The sequence below is a fragment of the Trachurus japonicus genome, chromosome 6 (assembly GCF_045865225.1).
Source record: "Trachurus japonicus isolate A0001 chromosome 6, Traja_1.0".
Classification (NCBI taxonomy): Eukaryota; Metazoa; Chordata; class Actinopteri; order Carangiformes; family Carangidae; genus Trachurus; species Trachurus japonicus.
In genome coordinates this window covers 27075018-27093124 of record NC_140912.1, presented here as the reverse complement: position 1 = coordinate 27093124, position 18107 = coordinate 27075018, and the positions used below count along the sequence as shown (strand labels likewise).

Here is an 18107-nt window from a genome sequence, read left to right as displayed (position 1 = left end):
GTGATCTTCTCTACACTGGTTTATTTTAAACTCCCCAGTTGGCTGCAGTTTCACCAGTGTTGGCAGTGGAGGCAATTTAGTGAGTTTGCTGAAAAGGAACAGGTCAAAAAACACAGTAACACACAGTAAAATCTTGTGTTTTAGGACGGTGGAGAAATTTCACTGCAAAAATCCTCATGAAATTTGTAGAAATTCTTCATGTGACGGTTCCTGAACGCATCAAAATTAGACTTTTACCATCATAAAAGGTGATTTTATGAAAATGTGTGTGTGTTGTTTCAGAGATAAAAGAATATGCTATGTATGCATTGGCCTAATAGACAATATTTATCATGCATAAGTGCACATGTGCATGTTGGTGGATTTGTTTCTCTCGTCGTCTTTGTGTGTGTGTGTGTGTGTGTGTTTACATGTATGTTGTTGTTTTTTGTTGCCTTTGAACATGCTACAATTCATCATTAAACATGTATGATGAAGAGGAAGTTCAAGCTACCAGATTGGTTCCCCTGAGGAGCAGTGACCCACTTCCTCTTGTATTAGCCTGCTCTGGATGCACACGCACACACACACACACACGGTTTGATCCACAACAAACAACTGTTCCTCCGAGCTGATGGGCGAGAGAGAGAGAGAGAGAGAGAGAGAGGAGTGCTCTCTGTTGCTCTCAAGTTTAGTCGATTTAACAATTTCTAAATTGTCTCTAAGAGGATCCAGTGGAGACTAACAAGTAGTTTCACTCTCCGTTTTTCCACACGAGCTGAAACTTCTGATCCGCTAAAATGTACTAAATTGTTTTCAGTCTTTCAAGCTACAACTCTGCACCAATCCAAGTCATTCATAAAGGTGTGTGTGTGTGTGTGTGTTCAGATGGACATGACCATGGTAACATCTGTCAGGAGTTTGAGGCTGCGTCCACACGACTATGATTTAATTTTTAGAGTGTTTTCAGACAAAAACTATCTCTATCACCTTATTTTTTGCCAAATCGATCTGCGAGTTAACATTGGCTCGCCACATTATGCGTTAATCAATAAGTTTACCCTCCGTAAAGTCCACTAAATATGATCCTCCGCTGAGTATGACACTTTTATGATAGTTTGCCGCAACTGCGTTAGCGTGTTAGCATGCTACCAACGTTTTAGGGAAGAAAAAACAAAACAAAACAAAACAAAACAAAACGTATATAGCCAGTGAGTTTATTCTGTTACTTAGAGAAACATCAAAACATCACAAGTTGGTTTAATTCATTAATTTAATCTGGTTTTTCACCTCTTCTCTGCCAAATAGCCGATTGTCATCAAAATGATTGACAGGCTTTTCTGTAGGCCTACAACATAGCCACTGAGAATATGTTTTATTGTAGTTTTGTACAAGATAAAAACAAAAAGAAGTAGCTTAGATAAAAATAGCATAAGTTTGCTTTCTTTCAACCGGAAGTCGAAAGAAGTACATCCGCTACAGAAGTAGCGGAGAACTGAAAGTGGGCGGGGCGGAATAAGGTGAATACGACTGTTAATCTTTGTACCAGAGAAGATTTCTATCCGTTCAGGGACACCTGAGAATGCACGTACCTGGGCAATCATGTGCACTGGGAACATGGGAGCTGGTGTAAACAGGAAGTAGTTTGTCTGCTCAGTTGATTAAAAGTTGATTGTGAGCGAAGACAACATGATCTGAAGCTCTTTTTTATTTCATTATCTGTCACTTTCATCACTGGTGGTTGACAACAGATGAGATACAATTAAAGAGGAACCACTGGCGTCCATGTCACAGTTTCCAAAGAACTCAATATACAACCTCTAACAGGAAACAGGGAAGAAAATTCGCCTTTTTCGGTGCTTGAACTTTTGACACTTGTCATAATAAAGAAAGAAAGAAAGAAAGAAAATTACTGGAGGTGTAACTGGCTGCTAACTTCAATATCCTGCATCATAAATGTGCTGCAGTGGTTGGTTGTGTTGCTAACTTAGCCCTGTGCTAACTGTAGCCAAAGACCTTGTATGTGTGTGTGGATATAATGGTAGAGTTTTTCTTTTCCTTTCTTTCTTTGTCAGTTTTCTGCCGACCCCGACTTCAACCAAGCTTTTTGCACCTTAACTCCCCCGGTGACTGCAGCGCCGACATTCAGCCGTCAGCTCCAGTGTAATTTGGGAGAATTTTACTTCCTGGTGAAGCACTTACTCAAAGACAGCAAAATCCATAAAGGCAACTCTGATCGATAACAGTTCTGCAGTTAAACGACTGCGTCCTGTGTCCAGGAAGTGTGCTCTTACTCTTCCTCTGACTTCAGACCGAGCTTGAAACCATCAGTATAAGATGCAAAACCTTTATCTTGAACCAATCCTAAATCTTTAGCCTCCAACCTTTTTACCTGTCAGTGTTTTATGTAGTTTATCTTGCAGCCCAGGATCTTTATTTACATAAATATGTGTGTTGTAGACTTGGCTCAATTCAAAGTTGAAAATCAAACTACTAAACCTCTTTTTGTTCATGTTTATGATTCTAGAAAAAGTTGTTTCACTCTCACAAAGCAGTTTTACAAATAGGACGGTATATAGTTCAAGTGTTGTCGTTTTCCCCAGAACATCTGGCCACAAATCTGCGAGGGCAGTGATTTACAACTCGTCTAATTCAATGTCATCTGATAATCTCAGCGCTTCCAGGCACAGCGCAAATGCATCTTGTAACTTCCAGGGAATTTCTGCAAAACCAGAGGAGGACAAATTGGTATTAAGATGCAATACGATATGTCCTCAGTGATTCGATCGTAAGTGGTTGACTCTATGACTACATGCATCTCAATTGATGAATAGTGATCAGATCTCATTTCCCTGCTCTCTAGGCAAACAAACAGCTATGTGATGTCATTTCTAGCCAATCAACAGACAGGTCAGTTGCCAGTTGTGCTCAGTTGTGAATGCGAGTGAGAGGAAGGAAAGAGGAAGTTCAATCCGTTTGAAATCGCTCAGTGTTTCCAGTTCTTAATGAAGCCGTAGCGGGCCTGATGTGTGGCTGGTGCTTCAGTGTGAGGTCAGGACGCTTCTCCATTCACACTGTAAAGAGAGTGAGTCCTGGGTGTCTTGACACCAAGGTTATTATAGTTTTAAAAAATTCATTAGTTTTTATTTCTATTTAGTTTTTCATTTCAGTTTAGTTTTAGTTAGTTCAACAAGTGATAAAACAGTTTTAGTTTAGTTTTTATTTTTGAGGAATTCACTTGGTTTTTTAGGTTTTAGGATAAAGTCTATGAGACCTCTGATGAACTTCCAAATTTCCCTTTTAGTTGCATCCCATAAATGTTCCCATCAGTCCTCATCACGTTACATTCACTCTTAACTACTTGTGGGGTCGTATTCCAAGTCGTCCCATATTGAGTTGTGGCGTTTTCTTTTTTTTTTTCAAGTACTATATTTTTGGGGCTTTTTTGCCTTTAATGGACAGGAGAGTTGAGAGAGAGACAGGAAATGGGAGGCAGAGAGGGAGGGAATGACACTCAATGCAGGATTCGAACCGGGGCCGCCTGCAGCGAGGTACTATAGCACTCAGTTGGTGCTCTACCAACTGAGCTAAACACCGCCCCAGTTGTGGCGATTTCTTCCTGCAACTTTATCCATCTCTAAGAAAACTAAAACTGAGCTGATGTTATTTGAAATTCAATTTAGTTTTTGTTAGTTTTGCATTGTTCATTGTAGTTTCTTATTTAGTGCTCGTTTTTGGAAAAATGTGGATCACATGAGCAATTCTTAAATCAGGTCTGAACGGGGTCTTAATGCTCCACCATGTGGCTGCAAGTTTACCGATTTTTTAATGTTTTCTAACTCCAGAGTGAGTTTCTGGCCTGTTTGGATATTTCCCCGTCACCTTGAGTAGCCTGCTCTGGTTTTCAGTTGCTATTATTTTATCAGACCAACACTAAGAGGAAACAGGCCACACACCGAGGTCTGTTTGACAGGCTGACCTCATGGACTAAAAAGCAGGACGGTGCTTTCAAGGCAGGTGCAGTGGAAAATTTCATGTTTCATATTAATCTTCATAAACGTGCTTCTGGTGAGTGTCCGAGCTCCACCACCAGACTTCCTGTCTGACAGCAGCTGCTCATGACGGCCGGCTCCGAGGACCAGTGAAGCAGCGGCCACACACACTCACTCGTCTCTCTGCGTCACACACACACACACTACGCAGAACAACAGCCGTCACTGCCCTTTAACTGGGTTACACTACTGACACATGAGGCCTGTCTTGGTTGGGAAATACTTTAGTAATATGTAAATTGGTTGCTAAGAAACAGCACTGATAGAAAAAAAAACAACCTAAAGTAGCATCAAAGGGCGAAACAACTCTTATTAGAGATATATTTAACTTATTTTACTCTTTGAAAACTCTTTAGTGCAGGTTTTGTTTCATCTAAACTAATTAATAAGATGTGTTTATTTAAGAAAAGACTGACTTAACTTTTACATTGTGTTTTTTCTTGTGCGATATAATACAACATCTGTTCAAGTCATTACGTCATTGTGAAACCAACGTTCACATCTCTCTTCCAGCCGATGTCGGTGCGTCAGTGAAAGTGGGCGCATTCGCGTTCATAAAGGTCAAAATAAATGGTTCATTTAACATAAATCAATAAAAATTTATTCTCAGCAAACAATCACAAATCAAAGAGTGTAAATGTCGGTAAGGTCGTGTGAAAAGCCTGAGAAGTGCGTGGTAGACATGGAAGCAGGGCTTGAAATTAGCGGTCGCCACTCGCCATTTGCGACCCAGATTTCTCTGTGGCGAGACAGATTTTTAACTGTCTCGCCACTTGGCGAGCTAGAAAAAAAGAGACTCCCAATCTGTTTCCAGGGTTTCCCCCAGTGTATTATAAGCTTATAGTCACCTGACAACGTCACAACGTAGTCGCGCATAACGGGACACGTGACGGACATCATGCTTATCAGACCGCTGCTTCACAGCTGACCGAGAGGAACGCACCGAGTCCACGTTAACGTGAGCCGAGCCGCGGCTCCAAAAGGCTCAGTCAGCTGCTGTAGCAGCTGGTAGCTGTTAGCTGTTAGCACGCCGGAGTCGGTGGTCGGACTATCCGACGGACGGACGGACGGACGGACGGGGTGGTGGGGGGTGGTATTTGAACACTGTACAATCAGCGCGATATAGCGTATTTACGAGCGGCAAAGTGCCAACTGTCCATGCGCCCGTGTCTGTGTGTGTATGTGCGTGCGCGCGCGCGCGCGTGTGTGTGTGTGTGTGTGCGTGCGTGCGTGCGTGCGTGCGTGCGAGAGAGAGAGACGGCAGGTGGACTGACTGGCAGAGATGAGAGTTGGTGAAGCGCTGTTTAAAAATTATTATTATACTGTTCTTCTTTGAGTGGGGTGGGATTGTGGGAGGGATAAAAAAACTGGGGAAAAAACGGAAGAATGGAAGTCTCTCTGTCACGTTGTACTGTCATGTTGCTACCTGTGAAATTGCTTCCATTAAAGAAAGTCATCAAAAAAAAAAAATATATATATATATATATATATATATATTTTTTTTTTTTTTCTGTGAGAGCCTGTGGCAGGCTGCCACACATAAACTACTGTTATTCCAGAAAAGTTGAAAGGTCATCGTCTACAGAGCACAATTGATTGAGAAGAACAGGATGACTGTTATATGGTACTACTATGACTGCTATATAACTAGTGACGTTGAAATACAATAGTGAAGCAACTTGTTGGTTTTGGCTAGTAAAAAATCTGTCTGGCGAGTAACTTTTTTGACCTACTAGCCACTTGGCTAGTAGGTCAAAAAGTTAATTTCAAACCCTGCATGGAAGTGTGTGAGTGTTAAGTGCATTAAGCCTGGGTTGTTATTAAATATAGTTTTTAGTCATCACTCATTTTATTTTATTTTATTTTAATCATGTTCTCAACTGTTTCATTGTATTTTATCAATTATTTTATTATTGTTGTTTATTCTGTTATATTTGTTCTTTTGTGATTAATTTTCATGCTGTTTTTGTTGGCTAAAGTAATTTGTTCTTATTTTAAAAATATTTTTTAAACTTTGTTTTTGTATCTCACTGTCAGCTTTGTTGCTTGATTTTGAAACACTTTAAAAGGCAACTATATCATATCTGGTCGCTTTTTCGCTGTTTTGCTAACCCCGCACCCCTCAACAAAACTGAATCCATGGAGCGGTGGATAACGTTATTTATTATAAATGTGTCACGAGTGTGTATATTGTCTAGTCTTATCGTCATAAACAAGAGATTACGGGTTACGTTGCGCCTTTGTGTCGCAGTGCCACTGAGACGAGATCTGGGACTCCAGGTCGGAGACACTGATCTTGCAAAGTTAGTTTTTCAACCAAGAGACACTAGGTGGAAGGCAGAGAGCCGCCATTCTCCCTGAAACAAGTCATTTTACTATCACCATAACTCCGAAGCTGTTTAATTAAGGTAAAAACAATCTTGCATAGTTCATCTTTAACTGCACTAAGCTACTATATGGAAAGTTCTGCCTCTGGAAAGCACATTTGTCCACAGTGCAAAATAATTAGTGAAGCACAGTGACCACCATGGTAAACAAACATTTGTATTAAACTACAATAGACTGAGTTGGTACTAAACAGCTCCTGGTCTGAAACTTTTATAACACACTAACAGAACAAAATAAAATTTCCTCCCTCATCTACAGCAGCTTCTCCGGCTCTAACTCGTAGCCGGCGCCGTGCTGGGACCTATTACATTATTACAACACGAGTTTTTGTGCCCAGACAACAATGGCGGCCTCTGAATGGAACATGATGTTTCATATTCTTACCAGAGGAGCCTGATACCACTCATAGTCATGGGAACAATGTTCTGTCAGAAAGTTGAAACATACAAAGCACTTTCATTTCTTGGGCTGCGAGATGAGGGATTGATTAAATGGTGGGGGAAACAGATTACGTTCCATTATACCCCTGATTGCATTTTGAAAGTATTGTTGCCAGGCAACGTAACATTATTGGATATTCAGTTTAGAAATCTCCGGGCCTCTGGTGATATTTTTCAATGAGTCCAATAAAGTTAATGTGTCCTTTCCCTCTCCTCCCTTATTTCTCCATGTGTTATCTCTACACACCTACTTGACACTGTAAAAGAGTTTCCAGGACTTCATCTCCATCCTCCCCCTCGCACACTCACACACACACACACACACACACACTCAAATGCCCTTTCACCTCTGTTGCGGTCTATTGACCCACTGCTGACTTGGCTGTTGCAGCTTATTGAACTACCCTCAGTGCTCGACTCTTCAGAGGAGGGACCGCTGTACATTGATTTTTAGCCGTGTTGTAGTAGTAGCGTCCAGTGGATGCGCAAGATTTGCTGTGAGATGTTCTTCCGTGTTTACATCATACATCCAATGCTGCAAATCTCCCGCATGCACACAAACATCAACAGAGCCAGCTAGCTACTACTACAACAAGGCTAAAAACAGAGATAAAATACATTTTTTCCGAACAACTTTTTCATGTCGCGGCTTCAGGACACTTGGGTCAGTACAGACGAGCAGTATGGAGGTATCTGGATGTTTCATTGTGTGTGTTTTGAAAATCCAAACCAAACTCCAAAAGCGTTTTTATGACTCTGAAAGTTTTCCGAACCCTTCCTTGGCATGGCAGTGCGTAGAAAAGTGGTGAATTATCGATTTTGGGTGAAGTATCCCTTTAAATACATTAACACAGGTAGTGCAAGGATGCACAATCTTTTAGACATTCAGATGTTTACTTTTTATTAAGCATTAGCCCTGAGCCTGAGTGAGTCTGACCCACACACTTCCATACTTGGGCGTCCTCCTACTCTGATGGACAGTAGCCCCGCCCACTTTTGGACTTATCCTAAATGCCAGCTAATAGACCCCTTTACAGCTTGTAGACAGTGTGATGTATTTCGGGCTTCTTCTCGAACACACTAGCTTGTAAACGCATATTTTAGTGAATATGCAAGTACACTCACCCTCCGAGACCGTGAATGTTATTTTAAAAACCTTGGACCATCATATGTACCGTCAATTCTCAAATAAAAGCAGAGTCTCAAACAGATGCCGGGTCTATTTCTATTTTCTGCCAGTTCTTGTGAATGTACAAAACCTCTCAAAGCTCACGATCGCCCGTTAAGCTGCGTTCACACCGGACCTTTTGTTTTTCGAACGAGTGATGAGTTTACATGTTAAGTGAATGCAAACGAGCGATTGAGCGTTTAATCGCCCAGGCGAAAAAACGCTGGGGCTCCGAGCGACGGAGCGTTTTTTCGCTCTGTCGCTCGAGATGAGAAATCCCAACTCTCCGGCCGTCAGTAGCTCGTCGCTCAGCGCTGATTGGCTGCCGTAATCCCGGTGGTGCCGGTGTAAACAGAGACACATGGCAGTGGGCATGACGTCATCAAAGCGAAAATGCGAGTCTGTGGCTCTGTGCCAAATTGATGAGCGAATGCAGCTGAGCGACGGAGCGTTTTTTTCGGAGCGATACGAGCAACAGCGACAAAAATAAAAGGTCCGGTGTGAACGCACCTTTAGAGCAGTTTCTAAGCTGTTACATTCCTGCCAAAGTTCTCAAAGCCCCGACCAGGTCTGATCCGCAGGTGTTGGAGCCTGGACCCGGGATGAACAAAACCATGTGGGCCAGACTAATTTTATTATCTGTGAAACGTTACTGACAAAGTGATGATGTTTAGGAGGTAAAATGGTTGTCATGTCATCTCTGCTCACTCTATAGTTTTAGCATACGAACACAGAAGCTTGAACTTTGAACTTTTCCCATCACAGTGTTGTGTCTTTGTAAGAGATTTCATCAGTCAGTCACAGCCCATACATGGAAAAAAAACATGTACATGTAGGATGGAACAATAATAAGAGTCGCTGTCCCAATGAATCAGCCATTCAGCTGTGATGTTGGCACAATTACTGCACTTTAATTGCAGGGTAGTTTCTGTGTAGGTGTGATGGACCTATAATGAACCTCCCTCAGAGGCACAGAGAGCTCAGTATCCACCCATCACCTCTAATGCTCGTAAACACAGAGGTGATGCTGCACCCAGGTGGAAAAAAACAACAACAATAAAAGAGGTCAGGACGGCAGGTTCAAAGTTACACTGTGGTATATAGTGATTATTACCATTACAATGACATATAGCGTTAATAATAACAACCGAACAGGAAGCACAGAGGAGCTCTATACGATAGCCGTGTGCTTATACAGTATCTAGTTCCTCCTATATGGACTATACATGTGTGTGTGCGCTAGATATATCGGGCACATGTGTGTGTGTGTGTGTGTGTGTGTTCAGAGATATTCATAGCTCTCTCCTGTCGTTCCACTGAAAGCAGTTGGCCACTGACCTTCTACCTTTCTCGCCTACATGCACACAAACACACAACCACACATGAGGCTGAACTAAACATACAAACATGTTTCTGATAATGAAAATTCAAATACAGGAAGAAACCTAAATACTATCTGAACAGATTATAAGAATCCAATCCGTTTTGATCAGTTTCTAACGAGGTTTTGCCTTCCTGGAGCGTCCTACACTGTCAAATTTACTCTGATGAACTAATTCACCTTATTGTTTTTCAGTTGTGCTGAACTTAAACACAATATTGGAAACATGATATTTTTATTACTTAATTGGTTTTGACATTTTATAGACTGTGCTTGGCCTCCTCAGTCTGCGTGGCGTAGACTTGTTTTACGGATCAAGTTGCTTTAGTATACAGTGAAGACATAGATTTGACAACCAACCATGTCGAGATCCACATTATTTGTCTCCTAGGTGTGTTTATATAAGTGAACATAGAATATAAAATCACTTGGGCTTCACAGGTGTCCGTATATATTCCCTATTCGCTGCATTTTTTATATCTTATTGTAAATATTGTATTATAATGCATTATTTATCTGATTCTTTTCTTTGTATTGGCCATTTTGCTGCTGTAAAACATACTTAAGTTTTTTATTGTCTTTGGTTTTAAGAGACAAAAACAACTTTTAATGGTGGTGGAGAGACGGTCTCTTTAGATGAGCTGCCTTCTCAACATCGTGTTCGCTTTATGGGCTTTAACACCTCAATGGAGCCCTAATGGAAACTAGCTTGATGACATCTTTGTGTTTCTTTCACCGAGCTGTTTTGGAGAGTGATGATCAACATTGTTGTGGGGATTGGTTGCTTGTCTCTTGTATAGTTTAACTGAGCACTGGAAAAAACTAACAGGGAGAAGCTCGCCACAGTCAGACGAATCACATCTGAGCTGCTCACGATTACCTCAAGCCTGGTACACAGATAGAGATAATCTGGCTGATTTCCCCACTTCCGACCAAGGACAGCGAACGCCCCATTATCTGATGGCTCTAAACATTATCCTACAAGATTATCCTGTGGTGTGAGGTGTGTAAAGAGTCAATTTCTCCCGACGATCTGCTGGAAAATGGTCAACGATCAAAAGTCCTCTTGTGTGTGGGGGAGTCACTGACTCTGTGGATTGTGACTTGGAATTGAAAGAAGCCAATGAGCGATATTCACAGCGTCGCCATCTTTTGCTAACGTCGTCCCTCGGGGTGGGAAGATTCAACGCCGTCACATAACGTTACCGTTAACGTTAGCAGTTGCAGCTAATGCCAATTAACTTAATTCAAATCAGTTTAACCCAAATGTCGTTTTACTTTGAAATATGGCCCGATGTAATTAGGCGGGGTCATTCCTATGTTCCCACAGCCCTATGTTCCCTCAGCCCTATGTTCCCTCATTTCTAACTTTTGTTGTCACTGAAAATTAGGCCCTATGTTCCCTCAGCCCTTCGGTCCCACCATTGGTTGGGTTTAGGCAATGAAGAAAGGAGTTGGTTAAGTTTAGTAAAAAGACCAGGTAGAGGCTAGACAGGCCAGATAGATAGAGTCCAGATAGGTAGAGAGAGTCCAGAGGGAACATAGGGCTGAGGGAACATAGGGCTGTGGGAACATAGGCACGCTCCCATGTAGGCTACCTTCGGACATTACCAACCCACGCCTTCCTTAAATGTGTATCAACTGGGAAGTGATGAAAGGAAAGCGGTTTATCAGACTCCTGACGTTTGTACGGCTTGCAGCCAGGGACACAGCAGTTATACGGTTTGTTTACCTACACCGAGTGATGATGTAAGGAAAGATGGCGAAACTGTGAATATGGTCAATTAAGAAGCAAGCTGACTGAAGAACATGGAAGCATAACAAACCAATATGGCTACCAATGTTCTTTTTCTTGGTTTGGTTTAACGGTTATGCTGGTTTAACTGCCTCCTACAGGTCAGTCAGGGTACTACATCAGATCACATTTGATCACGCAAGATTTCTGGAAGGATTGGGAATATCCAATACGATCAAAACTGTTCAATCAGTGATTTTTCATCTTCATGTGTGGGGTCTCTCACCGATTAAAAAAATCTGTTGAGATTTAGAAAATCTTTATGTGTGTACCAGGCGTACATGTCTGAGTGGGAGATTGGCAGATACAATCTTTGCTTCGCATGCCACTTGTACCACAGTCTGTGGAGCTCTGCTGCAGGATTGGACACACGACTGTAGGATTGTATTTTGCCTTGATCAGCCTTCCTCCACTGGAGACCAGTAGCTTTGCATTGATTTCAGTGATTGTATTCGGTTCTGCTCCACCTCCAAAACCTCTCACATATTTTAAAGCCTTAAAGGCCACAGTGTGTCTGATAGATAACCTCCTCCTCTCTGGGGAAGGATTTAAAATAATTCAATATGATATTGGTTCAGCCCTGATGATTCTTTAAACATCCTGGGATTTTGTTTTGTAGAACAGGTTCTGCAGGTATTTATAAACCGATGGATTTATTTATAAAAATCCATTATATCTGTGAAAATGTGTGACTTGTTTTGAGTGGAGAGACGCATGCTCGTTCCAGTAATTCAAATGAAATTATTTGTGACTGGTTTGTGGGTGTTTTTTTCCATGTCCTTCGCGTTTGATTTGAGTTCAACAAACGTTTCCTCAAACAGCAGAAACTGCAGAGCCAGGCGTGTGTTCCAGGGAAATGTATTTTCACTGCTGATGATAATTGAGGCCGCGTACAAAATAAATGAGGCAGACTTTTAACAGGCAGGGCGGGAGGGAGCAGGAAAACATGAGGCACAATAATTCAGTAATTAGTGAGCTGACATGTTCCTCCATCCTGTCAGAGGGAAGACTTCATGCCATCAAATAGGTTACAGAAGCAGGTCTTCAATTAATTTCTCTTCAAGTGCTAAACATAAGGTCTAAACTAGTTGTAACGGCTTCATAAGAGAAATGTTGAAATGTAACTAGATCTACTCTCAAGTTTAAAGGGATAGTTCAACATTTTGGCAAATTGGCCCATTGCCATAATCCCTATAGTCTTAGTGGTAGGTTCGTTACCTTTAAGTGTTGGTGCTGGTGCAAGCTATTTTTAGAACGGCCGAGCAGAGCCGCGAGCTGCTCAGAGCTACACTACGGAGGCTAATGGGATTTCTTGGTTTCCCTCATCAAACTCATCAAATACACAATCCAACAACTCCAAAACTCATCAAATACACAATCCAACAACTCCAAAATGCGTTTTGATGAGTTTGAAACCAAGAAATCCCATGAGCCTCCGTAGCGTAGCTCTGAGCAGCTCGCGGTCCGCCTTTCTAAAAATAGCTCGCACCTACAATTAAAGGTAACAGACCTACTCCTAAGACTATTGGGATATGGCAATGGGCCAAGTGCAGGAATTTGAGCCTTAATAATAGTGTTAAATCACAGTTTCTTGAGTCCTTATGCAACTGAATCAGCGACTAAGAGTTAATCTCTTCACTATAACCACAGCTGAGATGAAAACAAATCACTGGGATCACTTATGAAACTGATAAAACATCTAAACTTTGTCCATCACGATGATAATTTCTACATGAACTTCTGAACGGTGACTATAATAAGACAGCGTTAAATGAATCATGAGTCGTCGGGTGCTGAGGATTCAACAAAGTATAAACCTGACGACCCTTTGAACATAAGAGTAGAGTTTGCACACACTACCACACACACTCACTCGTCTAAAGGTTAATGAATAAATTCTTGCTCCTGCCTGGGAAGTCTCCTAGTCCCTGACAGGAGACTAATGTGATGGTATGTCTGCATGTGTGAGAGCGAGTGCCTGTCACAATAACACACGTGCTGAATTAAACATGTGGAGCTGGCAGGAACATTTAACTTTCATACTTGGCGCACTTGACTTTTTCTTTTTCTTTTTCTTTTTTCAGCTGTGACCTTCTGTGGGGTTCAGTAGCGATAAGGCTTTCTGCAGCGTATATAGCTGGGTAATCAGGCAGCCCCAGAGCATGTTGTTGATTTACACAAGGTCTCATCAAAAGGAGATTTAGTCCAAATCAATAACAGGAGCCATGTGTGCGTGAGTCTGCGTGTGTGTGTGTTTGAGTGTGTGTCCGTTCACTTTGTTGGTTTTAAGTGTGATTCACTTCAGAGGCAGGAGGCGGCCTCGGTCCTCGGGCCTTCAATCAGAGCCTTCAATCACTGCCACTGTCAGACAGAGAGGAGAGGACTCTGATCGACCTCCTGGTGCTCGGTGCACGGTCGCTGCGTTCAAAACCTGAGCTGATTTTATTGTCTTTATGTTTTCGACCGCAACAGATGGTCGACAGCGTTTGTGTTTGTGTCGTATTGTTGATTAAAATTAGATGATCTACAGTGTTGCTGTGTTGTGCGATCATCACATCGATCACTGCACAAAGCTGTTTTAGTTCTGGACTATCTTAACGCAGGTCTGTGGTACAATGAATCCCAGGTAATTAAAAGAGTTTTTATTATATTATTATTATATATTTTTTAAATGGCCACCCAAGGAGCCACATTCAAAAATTATCTCAGCTTCTTTTACCGTGAAACAGACAATTTGCCTTTTTAAAGAAAATTAACAGTGCAGGAAAAGGGAGGAGGTGCCATTGTGCGTTACCATGGTAACATTGCTCTTTGCCCTGAGTTACCCTGAGGGTAAGATGTCTAATGTTTTGGTCTCTAAATGAATCAGGCTTACATTAGACTCATTGATGAGGAGAATTAAGAAACTGGTGCAACACAACAGATGAATATGAAAGTTGTATATTAGCTGTTTGATGATGAACAATCATTTTAATAACTCATACCTGCAATTCTAATTTAATAGTTTAAAGGGATAGTTCAACACTTTGGCAAATTGCCATAATCCCTATAGGTTTAGGAGTAGGTTCGTTACCTTTAATTGTCGGTGCAAGCTATTTTTAGAACGGCGGAGCAAAGCCACGAGCTGCTCAGAGCTACGCTAATGGGATTTCTTTCGTTTCCCTCTGAGATCTTTTCGAGGTAAATTCATGCAAAACTGCTGATACGTGTTCCCGTCGGGGCAGTTTTTCGGCAAGCAGTCTCTGCATTTGTCTTGAAAACGACTCTGTCTGGTAACGTTCTGTTATTATCTCATAGTGTGGTGAATGTGCAGGTCACAACTTGTCTACCAGAGCGTTTTGGAGTTGTTGGATTGTGTATTTGATGAGTTTGATGAGGGAAACCAAGAAATCCCATTAGCCTCCGTAGCGTAGCTCTGAGCAGCTCACGGCTCTGCTCCGCCGTTCTAAAAATAGCTTGCACCGACAAATAAAGGTAACGACCCTACTGCTAACACTATAGGGATTATGACAATGGGCCAATTTGCCAAAATGTTGAACTATCCCTTTAATTTAATCAATATTTCATTGTTTCAAAGTTGTCAAAACAGTGACCTCTTTCAAATAGAACATGAGTGTTTTGTCAGTGACATTATGGTTAATTAATGAGCTTTTTTTTGTACCAAACGAGCCAAAGAACGAGCCTTTACAGCCTCATAATGACCACTCACACTTTGATGTAGGTCACCACTAATGCCTTAGCGTTGGACACTTTATACTTTACTGTGTCATCCATATTCACATAAGCTCAAGCGACGGCACCACAGACAATTTCACTAATCAAAACCCGTGTAACCTTTTTTAATTATAATTGTCGACTTCCTTTAGAGAGGAGTGAGCTCACTGATTATTGGAGCTCCTGAATCCAATTAATTGCCACCAGCTGTACGGCGGTTTAGGCCTCGGTGCCTTGATTGCGCCCTGCAAGAGGACATGAAAAGCAGAGACACCCTGTGGCTTTAGAAAAGGCACTAACAAAGGTAATTGAATGAAGCCACAGGCCTGTCTGGGCTGTTTTAGTTATTTTAAAAGCAGAACTTATCAAAGAAGGAGCAACAGTGTTTTCAATATTTAGTTTATGACTCAGATTCAGGAAAGGGGGGGAAAAAGGAACGTGGTTCGTGGGGAAATAGTTAATATAAAGAGATATTACTCATATATTCTGAGCTGTAATTTCACTGAGACAAAGAAAAGCTTAATTTAATTTTTCGAGGATGAAATATTTCAGATTTTCATGAAACAAATGCATCAACTATTTGGCACATCAAAGCTCCGAGCTGCACAAGCTGCACAACTCTGTGTTGGTGCCAGCTGAGAACACAAGCTCTGTTCTGTGCCGACACACACACACACACACACACACACACTGTATGCCATCCCTCCACCGCTTTCAATTCATCCCAGCTGGTGCCCAGTTCAGAGCCTCACGTATGACGACCTGCCTCACTTCAACGTGGATATCGCTGACTACGCTCTAATCCTAATGAACATACAGGACAGCACGGTGCTCTGCAAACACATCACACCCCTCATTCTTTGTTTTTATTGTGGTATAATACATCAAATTTGATTTAATAGCGATTTAAGCATGATTTCTACGGTGGCCCTGAGAGTTCAATGCACTGCAAACTACAGAAAACACATGCAAAGACAAAAACGTGCTGCGAATTCATTGTTGCAACACAACAGACATGTTTCCAGGGGGACGTTAAAGGAGACATATTCTGTCCCTTTTCCACAAATTAAAATAGTTCCCAGGTGTCTTAAAGACATGTCTGGGACATGCTTTGGCCAAAATACCCCAAGGATCAAACATCACAGCTCTTTTCATCCTCTCACAACAGCCCTGTTCAGAACGGCTGGTTTCAGTGCCTGTGCCTTTAAATGCAAATCAGCCACTGCTTGCCCCGCCCCTTCTACCGGTACCAGGTAGGGGTTATGCAAATTCAAAAGCTAGTTGCATCGCCTGCTCTCATGGTAAAACTACCAACACAACCAACTTGTTCAACACATTCAGATATCAGCATTAGTAGAGCAGCCAATAGAAACCATCTCTCTTTCTGAAAAGACCTGTGATTGGCTGAGATGTCCCATAACGAGCGACAAAGTCTGAAACCAGAGGTGCGGACATCTAGTTTTCTCTCAAACCACTTCAATCACAATCATTAGTAACATAAAATGAGTAAACTTACTAAACCTACTAACTGAGGCCGTTGACTGTTCTTCTGTGACATTTCTTTTACCAAAACTCTGCTCTCCTTAAAATCACTTAGAACTTGAAGCTGCACCAATCAATATTTTAGTATTGACGACAGATCAAATAACTGTGTGTGTTATGAAACTGGCAGCTCAGTGACAAACCCAGAGCGGAGCCACAGAGGGCGTTTGCCATCTACAACTGCTTTAGGTAGCGGGAGGGAGGGTGAATGTGAACCCCATTTGCATCCTGACCTCAGAGCAGCATCTTCAGATGTTACAGTTTTAATCACAGTTAAAAGCCGCCGCTGTCCTGAAGAATAAAAGCTCCGGCAACAAAACAACTTTGTTCAGGCTTTCAGAGCTTTGATTGTTGGAGACGCTGCGGAGAACCAGCCAACAGAAAACCGAACGACGCGTACAAACGTTTCCTTTGAAGTTCTCGTCGCTGTAGCTGGAAGTGCAACATGAATGAAAACATGAATTAAATTAAAAGCCTGGGAACACGACGACCCATGTTTACCATCTGCTTCTTCTGGAGAGGCCGTTGATAGTTGTTGCTATGGATACCATTCAACACTAATCATCACATCTTTAGCCATTTAGCCGCTCGCCGTTGTACCTGCAGTTGGTGCAGGTGGCGTCTCTGTGGTAGCCACATCTTTACATTGCTTGTATTACATACAATCACGGAGCTTCTGAAAGTGTACAGGCATCTTCTTGCACTCTTTGATGTGTCGAATGAACTCATGCAGATGAAATGAAAACAGATTTAACGCTCCTTTCATCTCGTCACAATGGGTTGTTGTGTGTAGATTTACGGTTCCTGTTTCTTTTTTTTTTCAGTTGGCAGCAGATACTTTCTGTCTTTCTACTGCGTTAACGCTCTCTGATCTGTTCAGCTCTCTGTTGCTCAACACAGCAGTTAATCTAACATCCAAAATGCACCTGGGAAATAATCTTTTCTACAGCTCGATCCGTCCCTGCTAGTCTCCTGCAGACATGTCCAGACATCTAGCATTCACTTCATCCAGCTGGGGGGACGTCTCATCGTGAGGCTGATGGTCATAAACAGCCCAGCTCCGTGTGGAAAAGAGAGAAGCCTGTAGGGATGATGGTCGGAGAATAAAGGTGGAATGAAAAGTGACACCGCCCTGGGATCAGCTGTAAACCACTGCCTCTGCTGCACCGGCTCATATAAATACACAATATTCAGGACACTGCAGGCCGTCCGAATGAAACGCAGTGTGAAGTGTTGAATGGCTCAATAAAAGGTTTCACCCCTTTTCCACCAAGCTGGTTCCAGTGCTAGTTCAGAGCCAGAGTCTGACTGGGCACCAGTTCTTTGTTTTTGGACCGCCGAAGCAGCGGCTCCTGGCTCTCAAAACTGCCAAAAAAACCAACTCCTTGCTGAGCGAGAGCTAAGGACCAATACACCAGGGCTGGAAGAGGGGTTACCTGAGCAACAGGACCAGCACATAGACGTTATCAATATCTTATTACATTTGTTTATCTGCTAATCAATGCAAGCACAGTTGAAGCGAAGTAGCCAAGCTAAAAACTGGCTAATGTTCATTTAAAAATCAAAACAGTTGCCGTTTGCTGCGGTTACAACGAAGACAGCTTCTTCTTTTTTTGGACAGTTTCAGGCCGAGAATTAATTCTAGTGA

At 42.1% G+C, this 18107-nt stretch overlaps 1 protein-coding gene and 1 long non-coding RNA gene across 2 annotated transcripts in view; one reads left to right on the top strand and one right to left on the bottom strand.

Moving 5' to 3' along the window:
• The window catches only part of LOC146986306 (uncharacterized), an 84651-nt gene that overhangs the window by 29370 nt on the left and 37174 nt on the right, over window positions 1-18107 (bottom strand). The gene's annotated exons all lie outside the window — the stretch shown is intronic.
• Window positions 1-18107, top strand: part of syt9b (synaptotagmin IXb) — a 51496-nt gene that overhangs the window by 1449 nt on the left and 31940 nt on the right. The gene's annotated exons all lie outside the window — the stretch shown is intronic.